A 15,537-nucleotide genomic window follows, 5' to 3' on the forward strand; every position below is an offset into this window, starting at 1 on the left:
TATGGGACCAGGGTAACTCACTTGTGGCCAGGGTGTACTTATAAACTGGCTAGGGTAACTCACTTGGGATCAGGGAGTAGTTATAAGGGACTAGGGTAATTCACTTGGGGTATGGGAGTACATATAAAGGGGCTATGATAACTCACTTGCGGTCAGAGAGTACATATAAAGGGGATAGGATAACTCACTTGGGGTCAAGGAACACTTATAAAAGGGGTAATGTAACACACTTGGGTTCAGGGAGTACTTATATGTGACTAGGGTAACACACTTGGGGTCAGGGAGTACTTATAAAGGGGTTTGAATAACTCACTTGCGGTCAGAGATTACGTATAAAGGGGATAGGATAACTCACTTGGGGTCAGGGAGTACTGATAAAGGGGCTAGGGTAACTCTCTTTGGGTCAAGGAGTACTTATATTGGACTAGGCTAACTCACTTGGTGTCTGGGAGAACTTATATGGGACCAGGGTAACTCACTTGTGGCCAGGGTGTACTTATAAACTGGCTAGGGTAACTCACTTGGGATCAGGGAGTAGTTATAAGGGACTAGGGTAATTCACTTGGGGTATGGGAGTACATATAAAGGGGCTATGATAACTCACTTGCGGTCAGAGAGTACATATAAAGGGGATAGGATAACTCACTTGGGGTCAAGGAACACTTATAAAAGGGGTAATGTAACACACTTGGGTTCAGGGAGTACTTATATGTGACTAGGGTAACACACTTGGGGTCAGGGAGTACTTATAAAGGGGTTTGAATAACTCACTTGCGGTCAGAGATTACGTATAAAGGGGATAGGATAATTCACTTGGGGTCAGGGAGTACTGATAAAGGGGCTAGGGTAACTCTCTTTGGGTCAAGGAGTACTTATATTGGACTAGGCTAACTCACTTGGTGTCTGGGAGAACTTATATGGGACCAGGGTAACTCACTTGTGGCCAGGGTGTACCTATAAACTGGCTAGGGTAACTCACTTGGGATCAGGGAGTAGTTATAAGGGACTAGGGTAATTCACTTGGGGTATGGGAGTACATATAAAGGGGCTATGATAACTCACTTGCGATCAGAGAGTACATATAAGGGGGCTAGGATAACTCACTTGGGGTCAGGGAGTACTTATAAAGTTGCTATGGTAACTCACTTGGGGCCAGGGAGTACTAATATGAAACTAGGGTAACACACTTGCGGTCAGAGAGTACATATAAAGGGGCTAGGATAACTCACTTGGGGTCAGGGAGTACTTATATAGGGGCTAGGTTAACTCACTTGGGGTCAGAGAGGACTTCGATGGGACTAGGATAACTCACTTGGGGTCAGGGAGTACATTTATGTGACTAAGGTAACACACTTGGGGTAAGAGAGAATTTATAAAGGTGCTACGGTGACTCATTTGGGGTCAGGGAGTACCTCCAAGGGACTAGGGTAACTCACTTGTGTTCAGGGAATACATATATGAAACTAGGGTAACATACTTGGGGTCAAGGGGTACTTATAAAGGGGCTAGGATAACTCACTTGCGGTCAGAGAGTACATATAAAGGGTCTTGGATAACTCACTTGGGGTCAGGGAGTACTTATAAAGGGGCTATGTTAACTCACTTGGGGTCAGGGAGTACTTATAAAGGGGCTATGGTAACTCACTTGGGGTCAGGGAGTACTTATGTGGGACTAGGGTAACTCACTTGCGTTCAGGGAGTACTTATAAAGGTGCTAGGGTAACTCTCTTTGGGTCAAGGAGTACTTCTATTGGACTAGGCTAATTCACTTGGTGTCTGGGAATACTTATATGGGACCAGGGTAACTCACTTGCGGTCAGAGAGTACATATAAAGGGGATAGGATAACTCACTTGGGGTCATGGACTACATATATGGGACTAGGGTAACTCACTTGCGGTCAGAGAGTACATAAAAAGGGGTTAGGATAACTCACTTTAGGTCAGGGAGTACATATAAAGGGGCTATGATAACTCACTTGTGGTCAGGGAGTACTTATAAAGGGGCTAGGATAACTCACTTGCGGTCAGAGAGTACATATAAAGGGGCTAGGATAACTCACTTGGGGTCAGGGAGTACTTATAAAGGGGCTAGGAAAACTCACTTGCGGTCAGAGAGTACATATAAAGGGGCTAAGATAACTCACTTGGGGTCAGGGAGTACATTTATGGGACTAAGGTAACTCTCTTGGGTTCAGGGAGTACTTTTAAAGGGGCTATGGTACCTCACTTGGGGTCAGGGAGTAATTATATGGGCATGGATAACTCTCTTGCTGTCAGAGAGTACATATAAAGGGGATAGGATAATTCACTTGGGGTCAGGGAGTACATATATGGGACTAGGGTAACACACTTGCGTTCAGGGAGTACTTATAAAGGGGCTAGGGTAACTCTCTTTGCGTCAGGGAGTACTTCTATTGGACTAGGCTAATTCACTTGGTGTCTGGGAGTACTTATATGGGACCAGGGTAACTCACTTGCGGTCAGAGGGTACATATAAAGGGGCCAGAATAACTCACTTGGGGTCAGGGAGTACATATATTGGGGCTAGGATATCTCACTTGCGGTCAGAGAGTACATATAAAGGTGCTAGGATAACTCACTTGGGGTCAGGGAGTATTTATAGAGGGGCTATGGTAACTCACTTGGGGTCAGGGAGTACTTATATGAGACTAGGGTAACACACTTGGGGTCAGGGAGTACTTTTAAAGTGGTTTGAATAACTCACTTGCGGTCAGAGAGTACATATAATGGGGATACGATAACTCACTTGGTGTCAGGGAGTACATATATGGGACTAGGGTAACACACTTGCGGTCAGAGAGTACATATAAAGGGGATGGGATAACTCACTTGGGCCAGGGAGTACTTATAAAGGGGCTATGGTACCTCACTTGGGGTCAGGGAGTACTTATATGGGACTAGGATAACTCACTTGCGGTCAGAGAGTACATATAAAGGGGATAGGATAATTCACTTGGGGTCAGGGAGTACATATATTGGACTAGGGTAACTCACTTGCGGTCAGAGAGTACATATAAAGGGGATAGGATAACTCACTTGGGGTCAGGGAGTACTTATAAAGGGGCTAAGGTAACACACTAGGGGTCAGGGAGTACTTATATGAGACTAGGGTAACACACTTGGGGTCAGGGAGTACTTTTAAAGTGGTTTGAATAACTCACTTGCGGTCAGGGAGTACTTATAAAGGGGCTATGTTAACTCACTTGGGGTCAGGGAGTACTTATAAAGGGGCTATGGTAACTCACTTGGGGTCAGGGAGTACTTATATGGGACTAGGGTAACTCACTTGCGGTCAGAGAGTACATATAAAGGGGATAGGATAACTCACTTGGGGTCAGGGAGTACTTATAAAGGGGCTAAGGTAACACACTTGGGGTCAGGGAGTACTTATATGAGACTAGGGTAACACACTTCGGGTCAGGGAGTACTTTTAAAGTGGTTTGAATAACTCACTTGCGGTCAGAGAGTACATATAATGGGGATAGGATAACTCACATGGGGTCAGGGAGTACTTATAAAGGGGTTTTAATAACTCAATTGCTGTCAGATAGTACCTATAAGGGGGCTAGGATAACTCATTCGGGGGTCAGGGTGTACTTATAAAGGGGCTATGTTAACTCACTTGGGGACAGGGAGTACATATAAAGGGGCTATGGTAACTCACTTGGGGTCAGGGAGTACTTATATGGGACTAGGGTAACTCACTTGCGGTCATAGAATACATATAAAGGGGCTAGGATAACTCACTTGGGGTCAGGAAGTACTTATAAAGGGGCTATGGTACCTCACTTGGGGTCAGGGAGTACTTATATGGGACTAGGGTAACTCACTTGCGTTCAGGGAGTACTTATAAAGGGGCTAGGGTAACTCTCTTTGCGTCAGGGAGTACTTCTATTGGACTAGGCTAATTCACTTGGTGTCTGGGAGTACTTATATGGGACCAGGGTAACTCACTTGCGGTCAGAGAGTACATATAAAGGGGCCAGAATAACTCACTTGGGGTCAGGCAGTACATATATTGGGGCTAGGATAACTCACTTGCGGTCAGAGAGTACATATAAAGGTGCTAGGATAACTCACTTGGGGTCAGGGAGTACTTATAAAGGGGCTATGGTAACTCACTTGGGGTCAGGGAGTACTTATATGAGACTAGGGTAACACACTTGGGGTCAGGGAGTACTTTTAAAGTGGTTTGAATAACTCACTTGAGGTCGGAGAGTACATATAATGGGGATAGGATAACTCACTTGGGGTCATGGAGTACATATATGGGACTAGGGTAACTCACTTGCGGTCAGAGAGTACATATTAAGGGCATGGGATAACTCACTTGGGCCAGGGGGTACTTATAAAGGGGCTAAGGTAACACACTTGGGGTCAGGGAGTACTTTTAAAGTGGTTTGAATAACTCACTTGCGGTCAGAGAGTACATATAATGGGGATAGGATAACTCACTTGGGGTCAGGGAGTACATATATGGGACTAGGGTAACTCACTTGCGGTCAGAGAGTACATATAAAGGGGATGGGATAACTCACTTGGGCCAGGGAGTACTTATAAAGGGGCTATGGTACCTCACTTGGGGTCAGGGAGTACTTATATGGGACTAGGATAACTCACATGCGGTCAGAGAGTACATATAAAGGGGATAGGATAATTCACTTGGGTACAGGGAGTACATATATGGGACTAGGGTAACTCACTTGGGGCCAGGGTGTACTTATAAAGGGGCTAGGGTAACTCACTAGGGGTCAGGGAGTAGTTATAAGGGACTAGGGTAACTCACTTGGGGTCTGGGAGTACATATAAAGGGGCTAGGATAACTCACTTGGGGTCAGGGAGTACTTATAAAGGGGCTATGGTACCTCACTTGGGGTCAGGGAGTACTTATATGGGACTAGGGTAACTCAATTGCGGTCAGGGAGTACTTATAATGGTGCTAGGGTAACTCTCTTTGGGTCAAGGTGTACTTATATTGGACTAGGCTAACTCACTTGGTGTCTGGGAGTACTTATATGGGACCAGGGTAACTCACTTGCGGTCAGATAGTACATATAAGGGGGCTAGGATAACTCATTTGGGGTCAGGGAGTACTTATAAAGGGGCTACGTTAACTCACTTGGGGACAGGGAGTACTTATAAAGGGGCTATGGTAACTCACTTGGGGTCAGGGAGTACTTATATGGGACTAGGGTAACTCACTTGCGGTCAGAGAATACATATAACGGAGCTAGGATAACTCACTTGGGGTCAGGGAGTACTTATAAAGGGGCTAGGGTAACTCTCTTTGAGTCAAGGAGTACTTATATTGGACTAGGCTAACTCACTTGGTGTCTGGGAGTACTTATATGGGACCAGGGTAACTCTCTTTGGGTCAAGGAGTACTTATATTGGACTTGGCTAACTCACTTGTTGTCTGGGAGTACTTATAAGGGACCAGGGTAACTCACTTGCGGTCAGAGAGTACATATAAAGGGGCTAGGATAACTCACTTGCGGTCAGAGAGTACATATAAAGGGGCTAGGATAACTCACTTGGGGTCAGGGAGTACATATAATGGGGCTAGGATAACTCACTTGCGGTCAGAGAGTACATATAAAGGGGCTAGGATAACTCACTTGGGGTCAGGGAGTACTTATAAAGGGGTTTTAATAACTGAATTGCTGTCAGATAGTACATATAAGGGGGCTAGGATAACTCATTTGGGGTGAGGGAGTACTTATAAAGGGGCTACGTTAACTCACTTGAGGTCAGGGAGTACTTATAAAGGGGCTATGGTAACTCACTTGGGGTCAGGGAGTACTTATATGGGACTAGGGTAACTCACTTGCGGTCAGAGAATACATATAAAGGAGCTAGGATAACTCACTTGGGGTCAGGGAGTACTTATAGAGGGGCTATGGTACCCCACTTGGGGTCACGGAGTACATATAAAGGTGCAAGGATAACTCACTTGGGGTCAGGTAGTACTTATAAAGGGGCTATGGTAACACACTTGGGGTCAGGGAGTACATATAATGGGGCTAGGATATCTCACTTGCGGTCAGAGAGTACATATAAAGGTGCTAGGATAACTCACTTGGGGTCAGGGAGTACTTATAAAGGGGCTAGGGTAACTCTCTTTGGGTCAAGGAGTACTTCTATTGGACTAGGCTAATTCACTTGGTGTCTGGGAATACTTATATGGGACCAGGGTAACTCACTTGCGGTCAGAGAGTACATATAAAGGGGCTAGAATAACTCACTTGGGTTCAGGGAGTACATATATAGGGCTAGGATATCTCACTTGCGGTCAGAGAGTACATATAAAGGTGCTAGGATAACTCACTTGGGGTCAGGGAGTACTTATAAAGGGGCTATGGTAACTCACTTGGGGTCAGGGAGTACTTATATGAGACTAGGGTAACACACTTGGGGTCAGGGAGTACTTTTAAAGTGGTTTGAATAACTCACTTGCGGTCAGAGAGTACATATAATGGGGATAGGATAACTCACTTGGTATCAGGGAGTACATATATGGGACTAGGGTAACTCATTTGCGGTCAGAGAGTACATATAAAGGGGATGGGATAACTCACTTGGGCCAGGGAGTACTTATAAAGGGGCTATGGTACCTCACTTGGGGTCAGGGAGTACTTATATGGGCATGGATAACTCTCTTGCGGTCAGAGAGTACATATAAAGGGGCTAGGATAACTCACTTTGGGTCAGGGAGTACATATAAAGGGGCTAGGATAACTCACTTGCGGTCAGAGAGTTCATATAAAGGGGCTAGGGTAACTCACTTGCGGTCAGATATTACATATAAATGGGCTAGGATAACTCACTTGGGGTCAGGGAGTACTTATAAAGGGGCTAGGATAACTCACTTGCGGTCAGAGAGTACATATAAAGGGGCTAAGATAACTCACTTGGGGTCAGGGAGTACATTTATGGGACTAAGGTAACTCTCTTGGGGTCAGGGAGTACTTTTAAAGGGGCTATGGTACCTCACTTGGGGTCAGGGAGTAATTATATGGGCATGGATAACTCTCTTGCGGTCAGAGAGTACATATAAAGGGGATAGGATAATTCACTTGGGGTCAGGGAGTACATATATGGGACTAGGGTAACTCACTTGCGGTCAGAGAGTACATATAAAGGGGATAGGATAACTCACTTGGGGTCAGGGAGTACTTATAAAGGGGCTAAGGTAACACACTTGGGGTCAGGGAGTACATTTAATGTGGTTTGAATAACTCACTTGCGGTCAGAGAGTACATATAATGGGGATAGGATAACTCACTTGAGGTCAGGGAGTACATATAATGGGGCTAGGATAACTCACTTGCGGTCAGAGAGTACATATAAAGGGGCTAGGATAACTCACTTGGGGTCAGGGAGTACTTATAAAGGGGTTTTAATAACTCAATTGCTGTCAGATAGTACATATAAGGGGGCTAGGATAACTCATTTAGGGTCAGGGTGTACTTATAAAGGGGCTATGTTAACTCACTAGGGGTCAGGGAGTACTTATATGGGACTAGGGTAACTCACTTGCGGTCAGAGAATACATATAAAGGGGCTAGGATAACTCACTTGGGGTCAGGAAGTACTTATAAAGGGGCTATGGTACCTCACTTGGGGTCAGGGAGTACTTATATGGGACTAGGGTAACTCACTTGCGTTCAGGGAGTACTTATAAAGGGGCTAGGGTAACTCTCTTTTCGTCAGGGAGTACTTCTATTGGACTAGGCTAATTCACTTGGTGTCTGGGAGTACTTATATGGGACCAGGGTAACTCACTTGCGGTCAGAGAGTACATATAAAGGGGCCAGAATAACTCACTTGGGGTCAGGGAGTACATATATTGGGGCTAGGATATCTCACTTGCGGTCAGAGAGTACATATAAAGGTGCTAGGATAACTCACTTGGGGTCAGGGAGTATTTATAAAGGGGCTATGGTAACACACTTGGGGTCAGGGAGTACTTATATGAGACTAGGGTAACACACTTGGGGTCAGGGAGTACTTTTAAAGTGGTTTGAATAACTTACTTGCGGTCGGAGAGTACATATAATGTGGATAGGATAACTCACTTGGGGTCATGGAGTACATATATGGGACTAGGGTAACTCACTTGCGGGTAGAGAGTACATATAAAGGGCATGGGATAACTCACTTGGGCCAGGGAGTACTTATAAAGGGGCTAAGGTAACACACTTGGGGTCAGGGAGTACTTATATGAGACTAGGGTAACACACTTGGGGTCAGGGAGTACATTTAAAGTGGTTTAAATAACTCACTTGCGGTCAGAGAGTACATATAATGGGGATACGATAACTCACTTGGGGTCAGGGAGTACATATATGGGACTAGGGTAACACACTTGCGGTCAGAGAGTACATATAAAGGGGATGGGATAACTCACTTGGGCCAGGGAGTACTTATAAAGGGGCTATGGTACCTCACTTGGGGTCAGGGAGTACTTATATGGGACTAGGATAACTCACTTGCGGTCAGAGAGTACATATAAAGGGGATAGGATAATTCACTTGGGGTCAGGGAGTACATATATGGGACTAGGGTAACTCACTTGCGGTCAGAGAGTACATATAAAGGGGATAGGATAAATCACTTGGGGTCAGGGAGTACTTATAAAGGGGCTAAGGTAACACACTAGGGGTCAGGGAGTACTTATATGAGACTAGGGTAACACACTTGGGGTCAGGGAGTACTTTTAAAGTGGTTTGAATAACCCACTTGCGGTCAGGGAGTACTTATAAAGGGGCTATGTTAACTCACTTGGGGTCAGGGAGTACTTATAAAGGGGCTATGGTAACTCACTTGGGGTCAGGGAGTACTTATATGGGACTAGGGTAACTCACTTGCGGTCAGAGAGTACATATAAAGGGGATAGGATAACTCACTTGGGGTCAGGGAGTACTTATAAAGGGGCTAAGGTAACACACTTGGGGTCAGGGAGTACTTATATGAGACTAGGGTAACACACTTCGGGTCAGGGAATACTTTTAAAGTGGTTTGAATAACTCACTTGCGGTCAGAGAGTACATATAATGGTGATAGGATAACTCACTTGGGGTCAGGGAGTACTTATAAAGGGGTTTTAATAACTCAATTGCTGTCAGATAGTACATATAAGGGGGCTAGGATAACTCACTTGGGGTCAGGGAGTACTTATAAAGGGGCTATGGTAACTCACTTGGGGTCAGGGAGTACTTATATGGGACTAGGGTAACTCACTTGCGGTCAGAGAGTACATATAAAGGGGATAGGATAACTCACTTGGGGTCAGGGAGTACTTATAAAGGGGCTAAGGTAACACACTTGGGGTCAGGGAGTACTTATATGAGACTAGGGTAACACAATTCGGGTCAGGGAGTACTTTTAAAGTGGTTTGAATAACTCACTTGCGGTCAGAGAGTACATATAATGGTGATAGGATAACTCACTTGGGGTCAGGAAGTACTTATAAAGGGGCTATGGTACCTCACTTGGGGTCAGGGAGTACTTATATGGGACTAGGGTAACTCACTTGCGTTCAGGGATTACTTATAAAGGGGCTAGGGTAACTCTCTTTGCGTCAGGGAGTACTTCTATTGGACTAGGCTAATTCACTTGGTGTCAGGGAGTACTTATAGAGGGGCTATGGTACCCCACTTGGGGTCACGGAGTACATATAAAGGTGCTAGGATAACTCACTTGGGGTCAGGTAGTACTTATAAAGGGGCTATGGTAACTCACTTGGGGTCAGGGAGTACTTATAAAGGGGCTAAGGTAACACACTTGGGGTCAGGGAGTACTTATATGAGACTAGGGTAACACACTTCGGGTCAGGGAGTACTTTTAAAGTGGTTTGAATAACTCACTTGCGGTCAGAGAGTACATATAATGGGGATAGGATAACTCACATGGGGTCAGGGAGTACTTATAAAGGGGTTTTAATAACTCAATTGCTGTCAGATAGTACATATAAGGGGGCTAGGATAACTCATTTGGGGTCAGGGTGTACTTATAAAGGGGCTATGTTAACTCACTTGGGGACAGGGAGTACATATAAAGGGGCTATGGTAACTCACTTGGGGTCAGGGAGTACTTATATGGGACTAGGGTAACTCACTTGCGGTCATAGAATACATATAAAGGGGCTAGGATAACTCACTTGGGGTCAGGAAGTACTTATAAAGGGGCTATGGTACCTCACTTGGGGTCAGGGAGTACTTATATGGGACTAGGGTAACTCACTTGCGTTCAGGGAGTACTTATAAAGGGGCTAGGGTAACTCTCTTTGCGTCAGGGAGTACTTCTATTGGACTAGGCTAATTCACTTGGTGTCTGGGAGTACTTATATGGGACCAGGGTAACTCACTTGCGGTCAGAGAGTACATATAAAGGGGCCAGAATAACTCACTTGGGGTCAGGCAGTACATATATTGGGGCTAGGATAACTCACTTGCGGTCAGAGAGTACATATAAAGGTGCTAGGATAACTCACTTGGGGTCAGGGAGTACTTATAAAGGGGCTATGGTAACTCACTTGGGGTCAGGGAGTACTTATATGAGACTAGGGTAACACACTTGGGGTCAGGGAGTACTTTTAAAGTGGTTTGAATAACTCACTTGAGGTCGGAGAGTACATATAATGGGGATAGGATAACTCACTTGGGGTCATGGAGTACATATATGGGACTAGGGTAACTCACTTGCGGTCAGAGAGTACATATTAAGGGCATGGGATAACTCACTTGGGCCAGGGGGTACTTATAAAGGGGCTAAGGTAACACACTTGGGGTCAGGGAGTACTTTTAAAGTGGTTTGAATAACTCACTTGCGGTCAGAGAGTACATATAATGGGGATAGGATAACTCACTTGGGGTCAGGGAGTACATATAATGGGGATAGGATAACTCACTTGGGGTCATGGAGTACATATATGGGACTAGGGTAACTCACTTGCGGTCAGAGAGTACATATAAAGGGGATGGGATAACTCACTTGGGCCAGGGAGTACTTATAAAGGGGCTATGGTACCTCACTTGGGGTCAGGGAGTACTTATATGGGACTAGGATAACTCACATGCGGTCAGAGAGTACATATAAAGGGGATAGGATAATTCACTTGGGGTCAGGGAGTACATATATGGGACTAGGGTAACTCACTTGGGGCCAGGGTGTACTTATAAAGGGGCTAGGGTAACTCACTAGGGGTCAGGGAGTAGTTATAAGGGACTAGGGTAACTCACTTGGGGTCTGGGAGTACATATAAAGGGGCTAGGATAACTCACTTGGGGTCAGGGAGTACTTATAAAGGGGCTATGGTACCTCACTTGGGGTCAGGGAGTACTTATATGGGACTAGGGTAACTCAATTGCGGTCAGGGAGTACTTATAATGGTGCTAGGGTAACTCTCTTTGGGTCAAGGTGTACTTATATTGGACTAGGCTAACTCACTTGGTGTCTGGGAGTACTTATATGGGACCAGGGTAACTCACTTGCGGTCAGATAGTACATATAAGGGGGCTAGGATAACTCATTTGGGGTCAGGGAGTACTTATAAAGGGGCTACGTTAACTCACTTGGGGACAGGGAGTACTTATAAAGGGGCTATGGTAACTCACTTGGGGTCAGGGAGTACTTATATGGGACTAGGGTAACTCACTTGCGGTCAGAGAATACATATAAAGGAGCTAGGATAACTCACTTGGGGTCAGGGAGTACTTATAAAGGGGCTAGGGTAACTCTCTTTGAGTCAAGGAGTACTTATATTGGACTAGGCTAACTCACTTGGTGTCTGGGAGTACTTATATGGGACCAGGGTAACTCTCTTTGGGTCAAGGAGTACTTATATTGGACTTGGCTAACTCACTTGTTGTCTGGGAGTACTTATAAGGGACCAGGGTAACTCACTTGCGGTCAGAGAGTACATATAAAGGGGCTAGGATAACTCACTTGCGGTCAGAGAGTACATATAAAGGGGCTAGGATAACTCACTTGGGGTCAGGGAGTACATATAATGGGGCTAGGATAACTCACTTGCGGTCAGAGAGTACATATAAAGGGGCTAGGATAACTCACTTGGGGTCAGGGAGTACTTATAAAGGGGTTTTAATAACTGAATTGCTGTCAGATAGTACATATAAGGGGGCTAGGATAACTCATTTGGGGTGAGGGAGTACTTATAAAGGGGCTACGTTAACTCACTTGGGGTCAGGGAGTACTTATAAAGGGGCTATGGTAACTCACTTGGGGTCAGGGAGTACTTATATGGGACTAGGGTAACTCACTTGCGGTCAGAGAATACATATAAAGGAGCTAGGATAACTCACTTGGGGTCAGGGAGTACTTATAGAGGGGCTATGGTACCCCACTTGGGGTCACGGAGTACATATAAAGGTGCAAGGATAACTCACTTGGGGTCAGGTAGTACTTATAAAGGGGCTATGGTAACACACTTGGGGTCAGGGAGTACATATAATGGGGCTAGGATATCTCACTTGCGGTCAGAGAGTACATATAAAGGTGCTAGGATAACTCACTTGGGGTCAGGGAGTACTTATAAAGGGGCTAGGGTAACTCTCTTTGGGTCAAGGAGTACTTCTATTGGACTAGGCTAATTCACTTGGTGTCTGGGAATACTTATATGGGACCAGGGTAACTCACTTGCGGTCAGAGAGTACATATAAAGGGGCTAGAATAACTCACTTGGGTTCAGGGAGTACATATATAGGGCTAGGATATCTCACTTGCGGTCAGAGAGTACATATAAAGGTGCTAGGATAACTCACTTGGGGTCAGGGAGTACTTATAAAGGGGCTATGGTAACTCACTTGGGGTCAGGGAGTACTTATATGAGACTAGGGTAACACACTTGGGGTCAGGGAGTACTTTTAAAGTGGTTTGAATAACTCACTTGCGGTCAGAGAGTACATATAATGGGGATAGGATAACTCACTTGGGATCAGGGAGTACATATATGGGACTAGGGTAACTCACTTGCGGTCAGAGAGTACATATAAAGGGGATGGGATAACTCACTTGGGCCAGGGAGTACTTATAAAGGGGCTATGGTACCTCACTTGGGGTCAGGGAGTACTTATATGGGCATGGATAACTCTCTTGCGGTCAGAGAGTACATATAAAGGGGCTAGGATAACTCACTTTGGGTCAGGGAGTACATATAAAGGGGCTAGGATAACTCACTTGCGGTCAGAGAGTTCATATAAAGGGGCTAGGGTAACTCACTTGCGGTCAGATATTACATATAAATGGGCTAGGATAACTCACTTGGGGTCAGGGAGTACTTATAAAGGGGCTAGGATAACTCACTTGCGGTCAGAGAGTACATATAAAGGGGCTAAGATAACTCACTTGGGGTCAGGGAGTACATTTATGGGACTAAGGTAACTCTCTTGGGGTCAGGGAGTACTTTTAAAGGGGCTATGGTACCTCACTTGGGGTCAGGGAGTAATTATATGGGCATGGATAACTCTCTTGCGGTCAGAGAGTACATATAAAGGGGATAGGATAATTCACTTGGGGTCAGGGAGTACATATATGGGACTAGGGTAACTCACTTGCGGTCAGAGAGTACATATAAAGGGGATAGGATAACTCACTTGGGGTCAGGGAGTACTTATAAAGGGGCTAAGGTAACACACTTGGGGTCAGGGAGTACTTATATGAGACTAGGGTAACACACTTGGGGTCAGGGAGTACATTTAATGTGGTTTGAATAACTCACTTGCGGTCAGAGAGTACATATAATGGGGATAGGATAACTCACTTGAGGTCAGGGAGTACATATAATGGGGCTAGGATAACTCACTTGCGGTCAGAGAGTACATATAAAGGGGCTAGGATAACTCACTTGGGGTCAGGGAGTACTTATAAAGGGGCTATGGTAACACACTTGGGGTCAGGGAGTACTTATATGAGACTAGGGTAACACACTTGGGGTCAGGGAGTACTTTTAAAGTGGTTTGAATAACTCACTTGCGGTCGGAGAGTACATATAAAGGTGCTAGGATAACTCACTTGGGGTCAGGGAGTATTTATAAAGGGGCTATGGTAACACACTTGGGGTCAGGGAGTACTTATATGAGACTAGGGTAACACACTTGGGGTCAGGGAGTACTTTTAAAGTGGTTTGAATAACTCACTTGCGGTCGGAGAGTACATATAATGTGGATAGGATAACTCACTTGGGGTCATGGAGTACTTATATGAGACTAGGGTAACTCACTTGCGGGTAGAGAGTACATATAAAGGGCATGGGATAACTCACTTGGGCCAGGGAGTACTTATAAAGGGGATATGGTACCTCACTTGGGGTCAGGGAGTACTTATATGGGACTAGGATAACTCACTTGCGGTCAGAGAGTACATATAAAGGGGATAGGATAATTCACTTGGGGTCAGGGAGTACATATATGGGACTAGGGTAACTCACTTGCGGTCAGAGAGTACATATAAAGGGGATAGGATAACTCACTTGGGGTCAGGGAGTACTTATAAAGGGGCTAAGGTAACACACTAGGGGTCAGGGAGTACTTATATGAGACTAGGGTAACACACTTGGGGTCAGGGAGTACTTTTAAAGTGGTTTGAATAACTCACTTGCGGTCGGAGAGTACATATAATGTGGATAGGATAACTCACTTGGGGTCATGGAGTACATATATGGGACTAGGGTAACTCACTTGCGGGTAGAGAGTACATATAAAGGGCATGGGATAACTCACTTGGGCCAGGGAGTACTTATAAAGGGGCTAAGGTAACACACTTGGGGTCAGGGAGTACTTATATGAGACTAGGGTAACACACTTGGGGTCAGGGAGTACATTTAAAGTGGTTTAAATAACTCACTTGCGGTCAGAGAGTACATATAATGGGGATACGATAACTCACTTGGGGTCAGGGAGTACATATATGGGACTAGGGTAACACACTTGCGGTCAGAGAGTACATATAAAGGGGATGGGATAACTCACTTGGGCCAGGGAGTACTTATAAAGGGGATATGGTACCTCACTTGGGGTCAGGGAGTACTTATATGGGACTAGGATAACTCACTTGCGGTCAGAGAGTACATATAAAGGGGATAGGATAATTCACTTGGGGTCAGGGAGTACATATATGGGACTAGGGTAACTCACTTGCGGTCAGAGAGTACATATAAAGGGGATAGGATAACTCACTTGGGGTCAGGGAGTACTTATAAAGGGGCTAAGGTAACACACTAGGGGTCAGGGAGTACTTATATGAGACTAGGGTAACACACTTGGGGTCAGGGAGTACTTTTAAAGTGGTTTGAATAACCCACTTGCGGTCAGGGAGTACTTATAAAGGGGCTATGTTAACTCACTTGGGGTCAGGGAGTACTTATAAAGGGGCTATGGTAACTCACTTGGGGTCAGGGAGTACTTATATGGGACTAGGGTAACTCACTTGCGGTCAGAGAGTACATATAAAGGGGATAGGATAACTCACTTGGGGTCAGGGAGTACTTATAAAGG

Source organism: Prorops nasuta, unplaced genomic scaffold (genome assembly GCF_024137725.1).
Source record: "Prorops nasuta isolate Cenicafe-Biocafe unplaced genomic scaffold, Cenicafe_Pnas_1.2 PNAS00001, whole genome shotgun sequence".
NCBI classification, from domain to species: Eukaryota; Metazoa; Arthropoda; class Insecta; order Hymenoptera; family Bethylidae; genus Prorops; species Prorops nasuta.